We start from the raw sequence: 23386 nt of genomic DNA on the forward strand, positions 1-23386 counted from the left end.
GGGGGAAGCATCATTTATAGATGTGCACCTTCTGAATAAAAAAGATCATAAGTAATGTTCTGAAGTGTGGTCAATGTAAAACAGCTGTTTATAATAGGACAAATACTGAAAATGAATACATAAAGGCAGAGAGTAAGGGAGACACAGCATGAACACATTCTGGAGTACAATTTCATTACAACAATATATCTAACCTCTGGTCAACTGCAGATTCTCCCAGACCAAACGCTTTGCACCCTTCACCGTCTTCCTTCATCCATTTCCTCTTGTTCTCCTCCTCAGGCCCTGCTCCTGCCATAGACCTTCCAATGTCCTCTTCCCCTTCAGCCTACCCAAACCAGCTTTTGGAAAATATTTACTTAATTTGTTCACAGGAATATGATCTACGTGCGGTTCCCTACAAGGAAAACTCCAAAGTCTCAGACCAAAGAAGCAAATTGTCAACTGTGGCACTTCCACAAATTAGCTAATTGAAGAGGAGTGGTATTTGGGAAAGACAGGGCAAAGACTTTCCTGAATTCTCAGCATTGTATCTTCTGCCTGTTTGTAAGGTTGGTGGGGGTGTTGGAGTCTAACCTGTGCTCTTGGTACCACAAATTGCATGACACTGGGCAGATTCTTTAACCTCTTTGAGGCTTAGTTTCCCTAGTCCCTGTCATGCAATGTTTCTTCAACGACTAAAGTATGCCCTTATTTTTCATTTGCAGTGTAGGCAGGAGGACTTAGATTCTTACAGTTTTATTTCTAGTAATTAAGTAGCTTTCAGTTGTTACCTCTTTCACTCCTCTTACCTTACATACTTAAACCCACATAAACGTCCCAATCATTTAACAAAAATAGCCAGGAAAGAAAGGGGAAAGCAGTGATTAAAGCTATTCTAATTCATTTATAAAATTTTAAAAGCCAATTTGTTTCACTTTTAAGACCTCTGGACTAGGTGTATTTGTTGCAATAACCCCCAAAACTTGGAATTTTCTGAGCTAGATGGATAAATTCTAATAAAAAAATTTTACTTCTACTGAAAAGTGTGAGCTTAAAGAAAAATCCATCCAGAATGTATATGACAGCTCTAGTTTCATTTGAACTATGAGTGCTCTGGTTCACGTTACTCATGTGTCACCAGGCAACCGTCCCTGAGTCTTTCAGTCGCAGGGGTGTTGACGCTTAAATTCCAAGCTACATACTCCACCCTAGAGTACTGAGGTTTCTGAAAATCTCAAAACTTTGCACGCTGGGGTCTGCAGGACAGTGACGATATGTAATCATACTTCATAGGGTATGGAGAGTGAAGTGTTCTGGCATCTTCAGAAGCCCCTACCACAGGTGTGGAAACAATGAAAACAATACAAGTGTACATAGGTTTGGGGGTTTTTTTGTTTGCTTGTTTGTTCTTTACCTACTTGTGTATGTCACTTTCCCCAGCAAAACCTCTCTGAAACATGGATAGAAAGTAGAAGTACCGATCATCTGTTAACTTGAATAGTCTTCATATTTTAAAGTATTTTAATTGCCAAGATTAAAATTTGAAACCTGTTTCCCAGTAAATTCTAAATGAGGAGGCTTTCTGTAGTTTGAAACACCATGTTTCTTTGATGTATTTTTAATTTAAGATAAGCTAGCCCGGTCAAAGCAGAATATTTCGCTATTTTTTTCCCCACAGGCATTTGTTCAACTGAGGCCAAGTAGAATGGCCATTTTGCTGCTGCATTCTATGCATGAGGTAAACTCTTTTCAGCTTAAGAGTGTTCTCTTTCTTTTAATCCTTTCTATAACCTGCCTCCAGATTTATCTGAGAAACGTATGTTGAGTCATTCTCATCTCTATTTTTCATATCCATAGTAGTAATTACAACTGTAAATAGAATTTTTAGTCTTCTTAAAACTGCATTTTTAAAATATTAGCTGCAATCTGGCTGTCTCTCCCTTTAATTTATTCCAGTGGTAACTTCCATTTTTAAAATTAAGGGTAATATGGAAACATATGATTCATTTTCTAATTCCATCACCATCTATAACTGGGGGCAAGTGACTAACTTCTCATAACACATTTTTAATGACCTGTGAAGTTCAGTAGCTGGATGAAGATTAATAAGTATGTTTTCCGAATTTAAAAATATATAGAAATATTTCAATAGGTTAATTTAAAAAATTGAAATGTAGCATTTTACACAAGAGACTCATGAGTCTCAGTGTGACCTTAACCACAGCATACCTAATCCAGTTTCTTTTTCCTATTTTACAAATTAATGGAATTGATGCAAAGTCAAACGAATCAATGCCATTAAAGACTGTCAAGAGAAACCAAAAAATGACAATGTATAAGTAACTTGGAAATATCTGAGAATTTGGGGGCTAGAAGGAACTCTGGTCATCAGCAAATTAATAAACAAAAATTAAGCAAACAAACAAACAAACAAAAAGCAACCCTGAATTCAAAGATGAGGAAGAGACCAGACTGCAGGTATGATGGAGATCTGGTTAATTTCAGAATCAAGTCTAGACATCATGTCACTGGACATCTGGGCCAGTACTTATCCCACAATAATGATGGTTTCTAATTTTTTTTCAAAGATAAAAACTACTTTTTAACATCATATCACTAGTGGATATGGTGGGTGTAATTTGTAAGGGGAAAAGGCCCAGCCTCTGGGGTGTGTGCAGGAGAGCAAGGCAGCCATTCGGCTACCGCACTCGATGAAGGTCAGGCCTTCCTGTGGTTATGGGAAGGTTTCTGCTTGTAAAGTCTATTAGGGAAGCACATGTCCATATCGTGACCATGAGCCTTGCTTAGAAGTGATTTCTGAGTTCTTCTAAGGCTTTATGAAAAAAATAAAAGCATTCACCTCTTTGACTGGAAAGCCGTCTTGCTTGGGAGTAGACTGTTGGGGTGGAAAGGGGCTTAGTTAAATGAGAATTCCAGTTTGGAATGATGAGATTCAGGCCCTAACAGTTACTTACTGTTGTAATTTAAAAGTTGTATTCATTGGGGTATGAATTGCATAAATGCCAAAAATATAACGATCATAACATATACTGATTTCTCTATGTGTGGGGAGAAGGATTCTAGCCTAGAGTCCAGGGAGGCAGAACGAGACTGAAGTAACCTTGCCTGTGGAAGGTGGGCAGAAACCTGAAACAAGGCGGTCAGCTGGATACTAAGGAGAGAGCCAACCAGTAGTGGGCCCCGGCGAATGGGCACAATGAACGGACTCGTGTAGTAATGATGTTGAATATCTAATTCTAGGTTTCTTTTTTCTGCACTATAATTCTCTCATATTATCCTCAAGTCTTTGGTAAAGTTTACTATGCACTACAACCATCTTAGTGATATCTCTGCTTTGGGCAACAAAGGGAGTACCCTGGGGACAGTCTAAGATGACACAGACTAGAGAGAGTTGCAACAGCATCAGAAAGCTTTAGGAGACAGCAGGGAATGGTGAGCAGGGAGATCAGAGCACCAGACCAGAAAAAGTGACAGCTAGCACCCAGGGTAGATTCATAGACTCTGAGGATTCTCAGAAATAGTAGGTGTGGGGAAAACAAACAAACAGAACAGATTGTACATCCTGGAGTGTGGAAGCTACAACTGTGTTTATTGAGGTTTAATAGCAAGATGACTCCTCAAAGTTGAAGAACCTACACTTTTTAGATATCTGTTGATTGAGAAAACATTTAACAGTCGAAAAGGTACTATAAAATAAACATTTTAAAGAAATTAACCCTTATTTTTATAACAATAATCTATATACATTTGAAAAATGTTAGTATATATGATATGTGACAGTATTTATTCAGACACAGATGCATGGCTTTGTGGACCCCCTCGACTAATTCCAGAATTCTAGGGGATCAGGATATTCATTGCTGGCAAACACTGGACTGTATCATAAATCATGGCCCTAGTGGACAGCACCCTTCTCCTGTAACAACCATAACTTTAATCACTAACTTGTCAGCCTTCTTCTACCTACCTTTTATTCCACCCTTCTTCCATGTGGAATTATAGGCTATTCAAGTTAAAAAAAAAATGTTTAACACTCGGGTAATCTAAGGCCCTCAGATAGCTCTTAGAGATTGAAAGTCTAGATAACCATGACTGTCAATGTTCAGTAGACAATTCCAGAGGGTCTCAGCAATATATGGGTAGAATAGAATGCAAAAATCTCTCATGCTAGATTCCATCCCACAGTCCCATCATTTGTTCAGCCCAGAGTCCTGGGAGCCTATTTTGAGTACTGACAGCCCATCTCCAATTTCGGGCTGTGGGCTTACACATTAATGGCATCCTTCCCTTATCCAAGCATCATTTGTTAGTCTATGATAGTCACATGGCAGAGAATCATTCTTGAGGGGAAAAAAAATAAGATATCACTCCTGAAAACTCTAAATTATTTTCAGCAAGGCTGGGATGGAAAGTCTCAATTAGCAAGTGCAATAAAGATGTGACATTTAAAAACAAATTATAGCACATTTCCATCCTTCATTGGAACACTGAATGATGACATATTGTTCTTTTATAGTTGTCATTTCCAAGTTTTAATTGCCTTGGTTTAATTGGTTTTATCCAAAAAAATGTCAATTTGGTAATTACCCCTATGCTATTGGAATTACCTTCATTTATCGAGCAAAGGAAAACTGACTTCAGAAAGGGAAAAACAATTAAAATATAATACCAGGGGAAATACTGTATCATTGAGGTATTAAAAAATAATATTGTATATGACTAAAACTCGGTTTATTTCATAGGAATCAAAAAAATGTTCTTTTTAAATTTGAAACAGTAATATACCAAATACATAATCAAACATAAATTAGTTAATACAGAATCATGTTCATCCATTTAGAAATTTATTAATTCACTTAGAAAATATCTACTGAGTGCCAATGATATGCCTGGCAAGAATTATATAACTACTTTCATGGAATCTAATGGGTGAGAAAAAAATAATCAACACAAATCCGTGTATGAATACAAACTGTGGTAAGTCGTAGATGAAAAATTATGAGGACTTATGTGAGTGTATCAGAACCTGACGCATTGATAATACGAGCTGAGATATGGAGAAAAGGAACATCTGGTATAGAGGTAGAAAGAGAGTATTTGAAGCAGAAGAGAAGAGCACAGCACATTTCAGGAACTGAAGGAAGGCCAGTGTGGCCCAAACGCAGAGAAGAAGGGAAGAAATGGCACAAGATGGAGTAGCTCACTTAACAGGGGCTACACATCACTGAGGCGTGTTAAAGATTGGGTCTACTATTCTAAAAGTATTGGGAAGCCACTGAAGTCTTTTAAGCAACAGTGTGACAATCCAAATTGAATTTTAAAAAGATCACTTTGGCTACAGCAAATGGAATAGATTGAGAAAGAAGAGTGGATTCAAGAGATGAGTTTGGAGGCAGCTGCAGGATTCCAAGTGAGACATAATAAATTAGAAGGTAGAGTTTATGCCTTCAATTTAACAATCCATAAAGTCTACAGCTATTTGTGTTCTACAAGTGACCTATTTTAAATGTGTCAGAGCTAAAAGGAAAGCAGAATGATAGAATAGAAGGTATGTGTGCTTTAGAAGGAACTACAGCCGGCTTAGCATTCTGGTCTGAACTTTTGGCTCCACTCCTTGTTAGCTGAGGGATGTTATGTGAGGCATTAAGCTCTCTGAGCCTCAGCTCCCACATCTTCTGAGTGCACATAATAATACCTCCCACAGTTGAGAAGATTAAGTGGGACAATGTGTGTGATGTTCTCAGCATGGAAGGCCAGTTAACACTGAAGAGCCCAGGACACATCAGCGGGTCTCATCCCCTCCTGTTACAGATCTTCATCTTTCTTTTGAAACTTGTTCCTCCTCCTGTGTTTTCTTTCTCAGTGAATAGCACTATAATCCATCCAGTTGCACAAGTCAGAAACACAGCAGGCATCCTTTCCCCTCACCTTCCATGATCATCAAGTCATACAAAGTCTATTCTCTAAATAGCTCTTGAACCAATGGACCGACTGCTCTGTTCTTTCACTACCCTAGTTAAGGGCACCAGCCTCTCTAGATTAGATGATCCTCTTCACTCATTACCCTGCCTCCATTTTGTTGTCCCCTAGTCCATTCTTTACACTAGCCAAGCAAATATCACTATCTCAGTTCTCTGACTACTCCCCTTATGCCAAGAAAACGTCACCCAGTTCCTTAGCATGGCTAACAACACCCTCCCTGATCTACAGTCCGCTTACTTCCCAGCCTCACCTCTTGCCACTCCTCCCCCCACCTTGGGTCTGGCAGGTGAAAGAAACTGCTCCCCATTCAGGACGTGTAACTCCCAGACATACCCCTTTCACCTCCACATTCAGGCCACCGGCTGGAGCACTCTCCCTCCAAAGCTTCTCTTGATTAGGTCAACAACTACTCAACACTGAGCCTCAGCTCAGAAAAAAAAAATGTGTCTGGGAGGCACTTTTGCTCCACTTGACTGTATCGCAAGTATGTTGGACAGTCTATAACATGAATTTCATTATTTGAATGAATTGAACAAGCAGTCAAGTGAGGTCTAAGGAGTCTGACTGGATTGGTCAAGGTTACATAGGTTAGGGGTTACCTTGAGGAGAAGATCCAGGTCTTTGGCCACGTGTTGCAGTGTCCCCTTCTCTCCATCATGCTGACATTTTGCCTTATTAATCTCAATTGCATTGGCTCTCCTCATTAAGCCTTTGAAACATTCTCTTCATGTGGTTGCAAAATACTGCTCATTTATACTGAGGGTTATAGTTTTTGCACTCAAAACAGACCAGTGTCCCCTCCTTCCAAAAGCCTTCCTGGATTCCCCTAAGAAGTGGTAGCCGTGGCTCCTGTGACACTCTCAAGCACTCCTGTAGCATTTTTTATACTGCTCTCCCTCTCTGTGATACTGTGAATTCTTCCGAAACTAGGACCATGCTGGCTTCATTTTACATCTCTGATACCCAAGACTGTTCTTGGGACAGAGTAGTGGTACTTAATATTTGTTGATTGTAATGGCTCTTCAGAGCTGAACAGTATCCAAATAAGGGCAACTAAAGTGATGTAAGAAATGCCAGGGGGAAAAATGATGCAAGAATAAGAAGACAGACTAAGATGATGATGGCTCTGCTATACAGAGATATGGAGTTTGAGAAAAGGCACAGATGGCTCTGGCTAAGACGAAGAATCGAGAAGGTGATTGAGAAGATGATGCCACTGCTGGAACAGGCTGCCTCTCCTGGTGAGAACCTTCAGTCCCTCAGAGACCTTCCTGCTTCTTTTTATTCAGGACAGAGAATTGGAGTCAGAAAAGAAGAAGCTCTCACTTTCAGACAGCTGGGCAGGTTAAGTAAGAAAGCTGAGTCACAGAGCACTTTCTATGCCTGCTGGGAAGCCTACAGCCAACACTAGAGAAACTGGTTTCATAGGTGTTGCAGGTTCCTGAAATGGCAGAATCAGAGTCAGCCGATTGTGATGGAAATGGAACTGAGCTGGGGGCAGAAATCCAAGTGTTGGTCCTAGTCTTGCCCATAGCCTTGGGAGAAGCTCTGAGCCTCATTTTCCTCCTCTGTGAAATATAAGAGGTTTGAACTAGATGGTCTCCTATAGTCCTTTCTCACGCAGGGATTCTTTGATGTATGGGCTCAGCACTTGGATTTACTTAATGCAGCTATGCAACCAAGGGTAAGAAGACTGTTGATCTGGGTAATGCATGCAAATGCAGACATGCAACCTCATCCTTTTCACTCCTGTAACTTGATGTGGACTAGTTGAAGCACGTATCCACAACGGTATTTCCTCGTTCATACACAGTAAGCACAGCCAAAAGCTTTATGAATAAAAAATTAGATACGGTAAGGCTGTAAAGCAGTGGTTTGCAAATATCAAAATCAGTGTGGTAACTTTTGGAAAACAAGTTCCAACGCCTTGCACCAGATCTGCCAAATCAGAAACTTCAAGATGGAACCCTAGGAATGTTTTTTACAAAGCTTTCATGTGATTTTGATGATCAACTAGTTTGGGACACATTTATAAAGGAAAATTAGTGTTTCTCAAAGGGTATCCAAGATGCTTGATAAAAATATCTGGGAATGTGGCCAAAAATCTGCATTTTAACAATTCTTTCAGTAATTCTGAAAATAGCTTATATATGCTGACAAATGAAATCATCATATGGGCAAAACCTCAAAGTCTACAGAACAATACAGTATAGTAAAGACAGGGAATTATGATTGCAGTATAGGTCTATTCATCATTATTATTTATATCATATTTCATCATTTCATTTAATCCCATAATGAAACTGTGATACAAGCATTTTTACCCCCATTTTACTGACAAATTGAAGCAGCAGAGAGTTCAGGTAACTTCCCCAAAACCACGAGATTCATAAATGGATACATCAGAACTGAAAACTAATGCCACATAGCTAAAGAACAGCCTACACTGCTATAGAATGTGCAATTAAGAGTTCAGTACAACCTTTTAATTAAACAATTTGCTGAGATCTTATCTGAGGAAGCAAGTTAGAAATGTCTCAGTTCCTGTTGGTTGGTTTTATTAGCTACATCACAAATGTTAATGTCATTATAATAATCATAGATTAGCCAAGATATAATGACTAGTAACTACTAAGCAACAATATTTAAGGGACGTCCTAGAATCATAAAATGATCCAAGGTAGTCATCATTTCTAGTCAACAACCTTCAAAACAAATATTTACTGTTGAGAAGCCCAGAAGTATGCTGTCCAAGGTCTCACCCAGCTGCTGAGGAGTCCACCCAGCTCCAGACCTTAGTTACCTGACTCTGCTTCATTAATCTGTCTTTATACCACGGGCCCTAGACTGTGTGCCCTTCAACTCAGTATGCCGACTGTTTGCTTTAGTGCTAGAATAGGACTACATTAGACTTGAAATATCTTGCAGAGAATACAATATAAAATGCTATTAATGCTATTACTACAGATACATATTTTAGGACAAAGCTTTTTTTCCCCCTCACTGGTTCTTCTCAATTCGTCTAATAAAATATGTTTGTGAAAAGATGTGTTTGTCTTGATCTCTTGCTAAACTGAAATAGGAAATGTCTCCTAGAGTCCCCATTCTTGAGTTGACCAGTTTTGGGTATAGCCTAGTAATAGGCATTTCATAAATATGATGAAACCAAATGGACCATAGCTATTATGAGCTCTAGCTTTGATTTTTTTAAAAAAATTCACTAAAAGCATTAATGGAAAAGACCAAGTTGTCCAAAGCCATATAACTTTTAACAGAATTCAAATTCTTCCCTTTTCCTGTGTTCATACCCTACTCTTTTTCTCTTCCTTCCCATTGATGTTATAGACTCTCTAAAATATGTGAACACACAGATATTTTCACAAAGGGAAAAAAGTAAGGAAAATGACATCAAGAAAGAGAAATTGCAAGAAAATAACTTAAACATTCACTAGCTGTAGATAGATTTGGTGAAGGCTTTCTGACTGAGGATTTGGTTTGTTTTGTTTTTTGAAGGGTGAGTTTTGTGTATGTTTTGCTCTCATTCAAATTTTGCATGCCAGCTCAGATTGTATTGCTATATCCTGTCAAGTGTTTTACTGTGGAAGCCATTTCTTCCACAAAATCAATATCTAATTTCCTAAATAAAGAAAAAAATAGTTACAAATCTCTGATTAAAATATGCTGCTATTTCTAAGACAGGTTTAGCAAGAAATTTTGATAAATCTTTTTTTCCTGTAAATTAAAAAAAAAAACTATGAAGAACCAGAAAAGGTGAAAATCGATTTAGATTATCAAATTCTAATCATTTTGTCTTTTTTAAACTTAAAACTGGTAAACACTATGACTTGCTTGACTTTCTTGAGAAAAGCAGAGCCTCCAATTCTACAATAAAATTTTCTATTAGAAGTCAAGCGGGGGCTTCCCTGGTGGCGCAGTGGTTGAGAATCTGCCTGCCGATACAGGGGACATGGGTTTGAGCCCTGGTCTGGGAAGATCCCACATTTCGCGGAGCAACTGGGCCCGTGAGCCACAATTACTGAGCCTGCGCGTCTGGAGCCTGTGCTCTGCAACAAGAGAGGCCGCGATAGTGAGAGGCCCGCGCACCGCGATGAAGAGTGGCGCCCGCTTGCCACAACTAGAGAAAGCCCTCGCACAGAAACAAAGACCCAACACAGCCATAAATAAATAAATAATAAAATTAAAAAAAAAAAAAAAACTGCTTTATAGGTTAAAATCAGTTTAAAAAAAAATAAAGTCAAGCGGCTTCATTTCAAATAGCAAGTGTTAGTACCTAAGACTGCCAGCTACAAAATGCACTGAATAATTACTGTATCAGTGCTATTAGGGATTAATGTCAAGTTGAGAAAGTCATCACATAAAAATAACCGTCCATTACAGCAAACATTTGTAGGCACAGAAAATGACTGTAAAAAATATTTGGCATAACTACACCTTTATTTCGTAAAACATACTGCACTTTGAGGATATGACTGTAGAGAATCTTTTACATCTTTCTCAAGTGCCTTGAAGCACTGTACCAGTATTCCTAATACCCACATGGAGACCACGCGGAAGAAATCCAAGCATCTTGCTTCCAGAAATGAAGATAAACTATGTACATATAATTCTTCTTTACAGATTGGGCCCTGTATCTCAGGGCTGAGCATCTGACCCAAGAAAGGTAAAAAATAACAGGAGTATAAACCATGGGTATTTACATCAGCCACTGATAGCAACAGGGCACTTTGCAAATGCCCTCCACCACACTCTCACTGCCCTAGCTCGGCCTGCCGTTCACTCTTACAGGAGCTTTGCAACAACATCCCAAATGACTTTCTTCTATGCATTCTTGCTTCCTGCAAATCCATTCTTTACACAGATGTCAGGTGGAATTATTTCAAAGTAAATCTGCCCATGAGCATTCTATGATTAAGTAATCCTTCACAGCCTTCCCATCACCTGCAGGATCAAGTCCAAGCCCCTTCACAGGGTGCATGATGCCCTCCAGAAGTTGGCCCCAATCTACCTCTCCTTCATTTTCACCCATGCCAGATCTGGGCTAGTCCTAAAGCTCTGCAGTCACACCTTGCCAAAGACCCCCTGTGCCTTGTTTATACCGCCCTGCTGGCTGAGGTTCTTTGCCCTCAATTCCCTCCCCATCCTCTGGTTAACACATATTCATCCACTCAGGGTTCATCTGGACGCCCCTTTCTCAGAAGCCTTCTATGCCCCCTTGGACGAGGCAGGTTCCCTCCTCTGTGCTCGAAAACACTCTGGCCTATCTCTATTGTTGAACTTATCACCTATATTATTAATTTCTGATTAGTGCCTGCCTCTCACCTCCCACCTCACACAAGTTTTTAAAAGCCTTTTGAGGGCACAGACTGTGACTCATTCATCTTGCACATGGTAGGAGGGATGCAATAAATATCTGGTGAATGTCAAGGTTTGTGAGGTGCTTTTCAGACTCAGAGTTGCTTGAATGCATACTTATCACTGTGCAAGAATTTTAAAACCAAAGCAGACATCTTTTAACCACGTTCCTCTACCCAGCTTCCTATATGGTTTTCACTGTTCCTCTCACTGTGTATCTGAGACCATTTCCCTTCAAATGAGTCTTATTTGTTTAGACTGAATAAAGGAACTGAGAAGAGGAATAGAAAAATAAATGAACAAATTATCTTATGGGAAGTAGTAACAAAGTTAAAATTTATAAGCTTCAAAATTTATGTAACATAATGCAAATATGCACCCCTAAAAGAGCAAGATTAAGAAAAATACTTTTGTAGTCCTAATTTTTCAAATATTTGCATACGGCTCTTGGCAATGATCTAGTAGAAACTGTAAACAGGAATACAGTTTCAAGTCAGTTAGATAAAACTAAACACTGTTATTTGTCTTTAAAATGCATATTTTAAAAAACCTCTATAATTTTATACTTTTTCCAGGATTAAATTTGGTTTCATTTTACAAATTTCCACCTATCTCTGCCCATTGTACTAGAACCAAAGAAAGAAAGAAATAGAAGAGTGACATAGTTATTTTTCCCTCTCCACTTCTTTGCAGCTTATGTTACATTCAAATATACTCATGCAATGGACTTTAAAAATAATATCCACATGAATTTTTGATTCTTCATATACATCAAAATTCAGATTTATGGAGGATATGCTAAACACAAATACGCTAAATATTAAGAGACTGAGTCTCTACTTATCCTTTAAATTATCAATTATCAAAAACTTTACTAACAAAAGAGAAGTAATTCCTGAAAAGGTTTTAAGAACAGTGGCATGCCCTTAACAACAAGAACAACAAGTTGTTTTGAGCACACATCTCTTATTTATGAATATTTATTTTTATAAATTGTAAGTATCACTCTTCTAATGACTAGTATAATTTATATGTTATATTATCATTATCATGTATGTTAAATACATTAACAGAAATGTAAAATAAGATAAGAATACTGTAAATATAACTAGGTGTTCTACTATGTCCTTCCTGAACTTCCAGATTGGATGCAGAATTTATAAGACATTGTTACTACACAAGATCTAATTCTCTCTCCATTATCTCTTGGAACTACAGTTAAATAGCGATATACATATAACATATAACAGCTAAGAGATTCCCAAGGGGAAAAGGCCAATGGTCTCAGCAAAGGTTATTATAGGCTTTGCAAGGGGAGCAGATCAAGATATGGGTGTTTCAGCAGAAATTCATCATATTAGAAACACATGCACACACAGGGTTGTGGATTAGCAGAGATTTTGAAAATCGGCTAGTTCAGTGATTTTCAAACTATTAAAAAAAAATGTTTTTTCCCAAATGAACTCTTTAGCAGGTGGCCAATATATAAGACAGATATAAGCAGAAGGGCTCTGGCTAAAGCAGCTTCAGTCTCTACCCACTCTCTCTCCTTCCTCCTCTCCTCTCCCTCCAGGAGTGCAGTTTGAAAATTACTTGACAACATTGTCATTTTAGAAATAAGGTTACCAAGCTGAAGATGGAACAAGAGAGGCCATTTTAAGACAATGTAATAGATAAAGTAGCTGAAATGATTAATCCTGGACACTTGGCTATATTCCCTTTAGATGCCCCTGCCTTGTCTTCATGAACTGGCTTCCCTGAACATTCCCCATCTGATCTCATTTGCAAATATAAACTTTTAAAGTATGATCTGGTAAGATTTAAGGTATTTTTGCCTCTAGAGTTTGGTAAAATAATGAATACTTATTTTTTTCTTTGAAATATATATTTTCTAACTTGAAAGTTTTCATGACTCAAGCAGTCAGCCATGTCAATATGCAAAAATCTGCATAAAGAAGAAGGATCCAGTGCACTTTCATATGCAAGATTTCAGGGGGTCCTGCAACCTCAAAAATCAAGATAAATAATATTTAAAGCAATAGTTTTTTAAAAATCAAAATTAGTGCAAAAGATCTATGATGAAAAACATCAAATTTTAAAATAAAGATCTTACTCTGCACTTATACAACTTGGCCTCACGTACCTCACCCTAGCCCTGGACCTGGTCTGGGAACTTCTTTGAAAAAATGAAGTACAAACATAAAAATGATGTCTGGTTAGTTGTATTAAGTAAATGTCTGCCTCTGTAATACCTAGGATTGTAGGAGAAGGAAGTGTTGTTTGGAGGAAAAGCCCAGTCAAGGTGTGCTTTGCAATATAGACCTTACACCTCAGTCTGTAGGACTGAAGATAAAGTTAAGTTGTTTGAGAACAAATAAGCATCTACAACACTACACTACTGTAGAGAACTACAACACATGAGGTAATACTCAGTCCATGGTTGCACTGAGCTATTTTACAATTTCAATGAGTTACTAAATATAGTTACAGCTGCTTCAAGGGGCATTATTTTCCACTTTTGTTTTGTTTTTAAAGGCAAATCATAGTTCTAAAATGTGTAAAGACCTGAACATTCAAAATGTCAGTTGAACTTCATCTGATTCCTAAGAGCAAATCGACCACTTCAACTGCAAGACCCAGTTTTAAAAGGCTGTCTCCTTAAGATGCATTTAATCTCTCAAGCATTATAAAGATGAAAACAACCATCAAAAGATGAATCGCTGTGACGTGAGAGAGCACAGACATTCATGAGGATGTTTTCTATCCATAGAACTCAAATGAACTAGCTTAGGAAAACAAATGACTCTATGCCTGACACAGAGTAGGCACTCAACACATATTTACTGGATAAACGAAGAATGAATGAATGAATGAAAGTTGAAAAAAGATCAGAAGCAGGTAAAATAGGACCAGATTATAAAGACCTTTGAAACAGAGACTTTATGCTGTAGGCTTCTAAGCTGAGGTTTAACAAGAAAAAAAAAAAAAAAAGTGGCTCTTTAAAATAAAGAATGGGCGATTTGATAACAAGCAAACAGTAAATCCAGCTGCAAGTCTCTAGAAGTAACCTTGGCATTGGCAATAAAGGCCCACCAAAGGGGAAGACAGTAAAATTGGATTAAGGAAGGTGTGGCAGAGACTGCTAGTTGGGCTCCCAATAGCTCTTCTCGCCTTCCTCTCTAAGAAATAGAAAGTTTAGCTGGGTACATAGCTAAGGACCACATTGCCAAGCCTCCCATGCTGCTAGATATGGCCATGCAAATGGATTTTCTCATTTAAACATGAGCTATGAGCAGAAGTGATGTATGCAGTTCTAGGTTATACTCTAAAAGAGAGGGGAGTGTGGCCCCTCCCTCTTCTTTTCCCCTTTCTGAAAACTGGACTGTATCTGTGTGGTGATATTCATCACATGAACAAGGACACCATTTGGGGATGACGAAGCAACAAGATGGAAGGAGCCTGTATCCCTAACATGGATAGTTTTGTCCTTGTTGTTCCCTAACATGGTTAAGCCATTATACCACCTCTGTACCATCTACCTGGGCTGTAATAAGACAGAACTAAACCTCCATTGTGTTTAATCCACTATTATTTTGGGACTTTATTATAACTGCCAAACTGATATCTTAACTAATTCAGATGAATAAAAAAACATTTCAAAATGGAAAAATCCATGGAATGTGGTAATAGGCTAAGGTGAATGAAGGAGGGCAATGAGCTGAAACAACTGCAAGGTTTTATGTTTAGGGAACTGGATCACAGAATCACTAACAAAATAACAGATGAGAAGAAGAGCTAGTAAGTTTAGATGCTGGCAATCTTGCCAAGGGGACAGCAGAGTTAAGTAACTGGAACTCTGGGTCTGGAACTCAGACAAGAGGAGAAAACTAAAAATGGAAATTTCAGCAATTTTGTATAGTATATAGAGTTGAAAAGATGAGAATTGATAGAATCTCAGACTAAAAGAGATCAGAGTGTGTCAATGAATAATAGCGTGTTCTCACAGGAGACAACAGAAGAAGCAGTAATCAGAAAAGGAAAAAAATAACATTATTATCTTAAAAAAGAGAAGGGTAATGATTGAAAACATGGAATAATAGAATTAACCTTGATCCTAGACGGCAAGCAAATTTCAAAGGAATCTGATGTGGTCAAAACTTCTTAAATCTGTTTAAAGGTATCATGAAAAATTAATCATTTCTTGAAATAGAAAAGCATTAATCAGAGTTCTGAACAGGTCAGGTCTCAATCATGCTTTAGTTTCAACTTAAACCTCCAGAGTTTCAAGAGCACAAAGAACAAACAACAGATACTTATTCTCTCCTTTTATCATTCTCACAAGAGAGGAAGCAACGAGGTGACAGGAAAAAAGGAAAATGGAAGCAGAAGTGTTTTGCAACTGCCCTTATCCTTTCTAGGAGGCTGATGTTTACAAGTGTAGAAATGACAAAACGAAACAGAAGCCTCCTCCCCAACTTTTATTAATTTACCTTCAAAGATGTAGTGGAGGGCTTCCCTGGTGGCGCAGTGGTTGAGAATCCGCCTGCCAATGCAGGGGACACAGGTTCGAGCCCTGGTCTGGGAAGATCCCACATGCCGCGGAGCAACTAGGCCCGTGAGCCACAATTACTGAGCCTGCGCGTCTGGAGCCTGTGCTCCGCAACAAGAGAGGCCGCGATAGTGAGAGGCCCGCTCACCGCGATGAAGAGTGGCCCCCGCTTGCCGCAACCGGAGAAAGCCCTCGCACAGAAACGAAGACCCAACACAGCCATTAATTAATTAATTAATTAAAAAAAAAAAACAAAAAAAAACATGTAGTGTATCTAAATTGCACATTTAAATCTTAAAGTTAATCTATGTTTGGCAACATGGAAGTCAACTGCTACTTATGTGAAGCAAGAGCTTGGGAATGCAATCTGTATCACTTAACCAGATGCATTCCAATTACTGAAAGGTCATCAGTATTCCAACATATTCAGGCAATGTTGTGGTACCATGCCCTCTAACAGTCCTTCTTCCCCACCAGGTCTCGGCCATCCAACCAGAAGGGTATTTTTTAGGGAGGAGTCAAACCAAAGATTTCTGGTTTTTTTCATTCCACTGTCCACTTCACATTGATGAAGCTCACCATCATAGCTTTTTCTTAAGATTATTTTCTCTCTACTTTAACCTGAAGAATGTACGTTTCAGCTACCCAAAAGACATCCGGGAAAACTCCAGGATTCTTTACCACTACGTTTTCATTGCAACCAATCATACTAATTCACTTTGTATGAGAAACTGATATTCCCCTCCTCTCCTTTTTTTTTTTTCAAATATTTTCTGTACCTCTTAGGGTTGTGATTTTTTTTTTAATATTTATTTATTTATGGCTGTGTTGGGTCTTTGTTTCTGTGTGAGGGCTTTCTCTAGTTGTGGCAAGTGGGGGCCACTCTTCATCGCGGTACGTGGGCCTCTCACTATCGTGGCCTCTCTTGCTGCGGAGCACAGGCTCCAGATGCCCAGGCTCAGTAATTGTGGCTCACGGGCCCAGCTGCTCCGCAGCATGTGGGATCTTCCCAGACCAGGGCTCGAACCCGTGTTCCCTGCATTGGCAGGCAGATTCTCAACCACTGCGCCACCAGGGAAGCCCTCCCCTCCTCTCCTTTGATGAGATGTCTGTTAGTAATCTTTTCCTCTGCACATAGTGATTGTATTATCCATGGTCTTCAAAATGTTTGGGGGATAGTTTTGTCCTTGTTGTTTCTAGCATTATACTTGAGTTTCATAATCAGTCTTCTCAAGTTCTTAATACTGGCTTGAATTTTGGGATTCCACAGCCCCTCTTTTTTTTTCTTTTTTTTTTACATAATGACCAGACATTACTATTCATTCCTCCAAGTAAATCAGAGTGGGAGGGCCTGCCCCCAAATGACCTCTCCCTTATAAATGGTTGCAAAATACCTAAACAGAGGTTGCTGTACATCATCAAATTAGCTTGTGGAAAAAATTGGTTTTTTCTTACCTTGAAGTTGGTATCAGGGAAGAGTGTATGTGTGCGTTCCGTGGGCGGGGGCAGGAGGGAGGATTGCCCTTCATGGGGTTTAGCATTCAATATGGACAACTGCCTAGCCTCACTCCCATCTGTTCTGCCCAACCCCTCAGGTGTGGCTTATGTGGTTCTAAAATTCCTGGCATTTAACACAAATCTGAAAGCCACTCTGAGCATTCAGTAAAGCCCCTTTCTCCACCGTCTTACCATGTGTCATATAAAAACCACACCACAGGGGCTTCCCTGGTGGCGCAGTGGTTGAGAATCCGCCTGCTAATGCAGGGGACACGGGTTCGAGCCCTGGTCTGGGAAGATCCCACATGCCGCGGAGCAACTGGGGCCGTGAGCCACAATTGCTGAGCCTGCGCGTCTGGAGCCTGTGCTCTGCAACAAGAGAGGCCGCGATAGTGAGAGGCCTGCGCACCGCGATGAAGAGTGGCCCCCGCTTGCCGCAACTAGAGAAAGCCCTCGCACAGAAACGAAGACAAATAAATAAATAAGAAAAAAACCACACCATAAAAGCACCAGACACATATTTATTCTAAACTACCCACTGTTTCATAATGTTTCTTTATAAAGCTTTAATAAAGGAAGTACCTTTTAAATTTTTCCAACAACATTAAACTTCTTAGCCTATATTACTTTCTTGCCTGTATTATAATCTTTAAACAGCAGGAAATCAACTCATAAGCCTCACATGTGTTCCATATGACTTACGGTATTTTAATAGGTATGCCTGGGTCTAAAGAGAAAACTGTTAGGCATCACAGTTAATACGTAATTTTTATGTTAATAATAAAACAGTTAAACTTTTAAGTACTGAATCCAATGTTGTGATATTCATACCAGCAGATTTAGATCTGGTATTCAAATATTCATGCTCACAAAAGAAAGCCGATGAAAACTCATATATGAAAGTGAATATACCAACTCATTGGGAGAGAAGGGAGCAAACAACTGCTGAGTGCCCGTGATTTTCCAATTACATCTTAAACATTCTCTCACTGAATCCTTAAAAAAGCCCTCAGAGGTAAACATTAATACCATTGGATACCTGAGGAATTCCAAGATTATAACAAAGCCAATGCCAAGCAGTGTCAGGATTTGAACCCACAAAGTCAGACTAACTCAGTAATGATAGTAGTGCTTGACTAAGTCAACCCACAGGAGCAGCAAAGAGTAAATACATGGGAGAGCAGAGCTGATGAACTCTACTTTAGAGGTCACTTTGGATATGCCACCTATTTTTTTTCAAAGTGGTTTTGATGAGTCATCCTATTAGCATTATATTTTAACACCAGATGCTCCATCCCCACCTTGATAAGATCAGTAACCTGTTCAAAGGAACCCAATCTGTTTTCTTAAAAAGCCCAGCAATGTCCTTGAAGGCAATTCAGGACTAGCATTAAATGTGCTGTCATCTGGCAAAACTACCAGAAAGTGATTTGACAGACTCCTAGAGTAACACAGGTGGGAGATGGGGGAGGAGTACAAAAAAAACCATAATAGATCCCCAATTTTAAAAAATTGGTTTTGAAATAGATTTGGTGCCCTCTGGGGTAAGGCAAGATGCTCTTAGGAAATGGACATAATGATCTCTTACAAAATAGTAAACCCTTTGGACTTCAGTTTCCATATCTGCACAGATAACCTATGGGAGCTTTATGGGCTTTTGCAATGTTAACCTTAGAGTCTGGTTGAGAGGCAGTGTCAGTGGTGAGAACACTAGGCAAAGAAATTCAGACGATCATAATAGTTTGGTCAGAAAAGGCTAAAGCTGGGAGAGAGTCTAACACTAAAAACAGTATAATGCTAAGCACATGAACTTTGGAGCCAGACTGGCTCTAGAACATAACAGCTATAACTTGGGCTACTTCAGTACAACTTTTCTTATTTATAATGTGAAAATAAAACTTCTGCCCCACAGAGTGTTATGAAGATTAAATGAGACAATGTCTGAAAAGTACTTAGAATAAATGCCCTAATAAACGATAGTCATTATTATTAGGATGTTCTTTGTACCAAAGGAGAAACTGCACTTTAGAAGGTTAATGAGTAGCACAAGATCACAGGCCATTACTTTACTGGGGGCAAAGGAGTATAAACTCAGCTTCATCTAAAACCAAATTGCCTCTAAAATAACCAATGACTAACAAAGGACCAGAAAAGGTCTGTGAAGATTTCAAATTTAGATATTTTTTTCATTAATAAAATTGGTTTATAGCCAACTTTTTTTCCTCTTCCTGACCTCCATTTCCTTTCAAAACTAACTCTGTATGAACTCCTATGTGGTCTTGATCCTGTTATTTCCTGGGCCGAAGGATCCCCTTTTTAATCTACTTTGTCCTAATATTCTCAGTCATGGCTATTTCTTTCTCCTACAGTCTAGGAAAAACACATGTAGAAAAAAATGTATTAGAGGAATCTTATTCTGAGGCATACATCTTTGCTAACTATTTAACATCCTGCAGATTTAGATGCTTCTACCTAACTAAAAAATAGATTGTTAGTTCCGTATTTTAAAATAGCATTAAAAAAATCTGAAATAGCATTTTGAGATAAATTCATTCTTAAAGGGTCTTTTGAAGAGTGACTCTTGGGCACTATCTATAAGAACTATCTCTGAAAAGCAAACCGACAAAGATTTCAAACTTAGTTCATCAATAAGGAAGCTCAGGGTGACATGCTCATTTCTGGTTTTCCTATTTACCTTTACTAAGGGATGCAGCCCAACCTTGTTTCTCTTTGTCGTTGTTGTCGTCACCAATTTGAGGATTTTTTTTTAAATCCAGGTATATGGGTCAACTAAAAAAACCTTCACTTTCGTAATTCATGATCTGTCTAGAACTGGAGATACATTTATAGCAGACTAATGCATTAGGCTGTATAGAATGCACTTCATGACTGGAGCCCAACACTCAGCTGAATTTAAAAACTGCTGACACCATTAAAGTACAAAATTAGAATAAAGGAAAGTCTGAATATGCTTTTCTACAAAGATGTATTTTTCCCTAGAGTGTTGCTTACTAGACACACTAAATTCTTTACATTAAATTTGTTTTTTAGAAGATGAATTAACTTATTTAAATATGCTTCACTTTAAGACATTAAATTCAAGGCAAGAAGATTATGGACAGGACAAAAAAAGAGACAAAACTCAACAAAGATATATTTAATGTCAAAATTACCTCCTTCCTTCCGTTCCTTGAATTTGAGAATGACTACATGTCTCATACTGAGGTCAGTGACATTTATTACTAGCTGAATTTACACCTCCTATACCAGCACCTCATTCATGTCAGAATTTATCTGGCTCAGAGAAAAATGGCAGCTGCAGTGGTGATTCACTAAAACTAATTCTCAGTGAAGCAGCTGCTGCTAAAAGCTGTGCTTCACACATCAATCATTTGCTGATTGTCACAGCTAGTTCAGGCACATCATCTGCTTAGTCTACTGATTGTGTGGTTGTTGATATTTGCATCGCATTGCAGTATTACTGTTGTCATATCATGCTGCACTAGTTGAAATAACATCATCTTGTGGACCTTCAAAAATGAGAAAATCCACATAATCATGAAAATACAACCATTTTGTGAAGGAGCTGATGAAAAGAGCAATCATTCTAAATGCTAAGAGACTAGCTTATTTTCAGTAGTGTGATTTCATCCACCTCTCATTGCTCTGAGGGACTGACCTCAGTCAGTCACACTCCAGCAGTATCATAAGTACCAGATTTGGTGTTATGGGTTGAATTTTGACCCTCAAAAAGAAATGTTGAAGTCCAAACCCCTGTGCCTATGACTGTGATCTTATTTGTAGATGTAACCAAGTTAAAATGAGGTCATACTATTGCAGGGTAGGCCTTTAATCCAATATAACTGGTGTCCTTATAAAAAGAGGGGGAAAAGGGAAAGGGAGGTGAGGGGGAGGGATAAATTGGGAGGCTGGGATTAACATGTACACACTACTACGTATAAAATAGATAACCAACAAGGACCTACTGTATAGTGCAGAGAACTCTACTCATTACTCTGTAATAATCTATATGGGAAAAGAATCTGAAAAAAAAATATATATATATATATATATCTGAATCGCTGTGCTATACACCTGAAACTTATGCAATATTGTAAATAAATCAACGATACTTCAATAAATTTTTTTTTTAAAAGGGGAGGGGAAATGTGAAGACACAGAGACACAGGAAGAACATCATGTGAAGATGGAGGCAGAGACTGGAGTGATATATCTACAAGCCAAGGAATACCTGTGGCTGCCAGAAGGGACCATGAAGGATCCTCCCCTAGAGGCTTTGGAGTGCGTAGTCCTGTCAACATTATGAAATAATACATTTCTGTTGTTTTAAGTACCAGTTTGTGGTACCTTGTTACAGCATCCCTTTTGGGGCATCCATCTGGGGATGGTGGAAGAATATCAGCAGCTCCTAGAGGGCATGGGTATAAAGTGTGTTGACTTAGGGAACCATAGTGACTTAATAAACTCTTCTTTCAAGCCACATTTACTCAGACTTTTCTCAAATCAAAGCACCCCTAAGGGCATAGATAACTGAGGATAAACAAAATCAGGATCAGACTAACAGATCTTAGATTAACAAATACATAAAATTGGCTTGAGATGAACCAAATATCCCTTAACAACTAGCATGTCTAGTGCTTCCTGATATCTCATGACCTGCTGGTATTAACAGATATCAAGCTGTTATCATATTTACTCATGCCTAGAAGTTCCAACACACTCAAAAGAACAAACAGGTGTATTAGAATCACTGCATTACCTATTTCCATAAAGTTTTTCAAAGCCAAGGAAGTGCAACAGAAATGGTACAATCAGAATAAGGGAAATAAGAAATATGCTTAAGAGATTAAGCCATTAAACTAAACCTTCATAATCTTGTTAAGCTTTTATCTTGGAAGGTGGTAAAACATAGTAGCTAGACTCAGACATCCTTGAGTCATGCTAGCTCCACTACTAACTAGCTTTATGTCTGTAGGCAAGTTATATACCATCTCTAAACTTCAATTCAATCATTAATGAGACTAATAATGCTACCAACTTTATAAAGAAATCATTTGGTAATTATCAGCAACTCTTCTTATTACTAATCTCAATGTTAGCTAAAATTGCCACTTCACTCATGGAAGAGATATTGCTCCAGGCCTCTGCTTTCTGCTTTTAAACCAGAAAGAAATAAAGCCAGCTACCAAATGGGTCAACTCCAAAAAGTACCCATAGTGCCATAGTCTCTCTCGGACTATACGCAATTGGACAGAAAGAGTAAATCCTTTACAAATTTTGTTGATAAGAATCGTTCTAAAATGTTCTAATCCATTTCTCCTGTTTGGTAAATAGAAGGTACTGGACATGACAGTATCTTTTTTAATCTTTCAGCCTCCTGCAGTTTTTGATGGTCACTATTTGGAGTATCAAATATTATTAGAATATTTTTTAAATAATACTTTAATAAATGTATCAAAATAGCCTCTTACAATGTACAAAGCATGCTCATAGTACTGAATCAATCCCCTTATGACATCATCCTATTCTTTTGCTTCATTTTGTTTCACCTTCCATATGTGGAATTTCAGATACCTAAAAGGCCAGCCATCATGCCCTAAGTCTTTTCTTCTCAAACTAAATATATGCAATACATAATTTGATATTTTCAAAACCTCTTCCAAACTGTTGTTGAGAAGTTAAAATTTTGAAACTAAATATATTTACTTTTAAGGCTTACAAATTTCACATTGTTGATTATAGTTCATCAATCTGGTCTGAGATAAATATCAGTTCTACTAAATGCTGCCCTCCCCAGTCTTGTGTAATCAACAGAGGTGAAAAATGCCTTCTAATATTAAGCAGAGTTCTGCCAAGAACAGAGCTATGGAGAATGTCACTAGAGATTTTCCTTCACCTTGAAATGGGTCCATTCAAGAAAGGAAGATAGAGTTTATAGATAGATTTTGGATCTGAAGATTT

At 38.4% G+C, this 23386-nt stretch overlaps 1 protein-coding gene across 3 annotated transcripts in view; it reads right to left on the reverse strand.

The window, feature by feature from the left end:
• Positions 1–23386, reverse strand: part of PKIB (cAMP-dependent protein kinase inhibitor beta) — a 112697-nt gene that overhangs the window by 39076 nt on the left and 50235 nt on the right. The window lies entirely within an intron of this gene.

Source organism: Balaenoptera musculus, chromosome 12, assembly GCF_009873245.2.
Source record: "Balaenoptera musculus isolate JJ_BM4_2016_0621 chromosome 12, mBalMus1.pri.v3, whole genome shotgun sequence".
Lineage (NCBI taxonomy): Eukaryota > Metazoa > Chordata > Mammalia > Artiodactyla > Balaenopteridae > Balaenoptera > Balaenoptera musculus.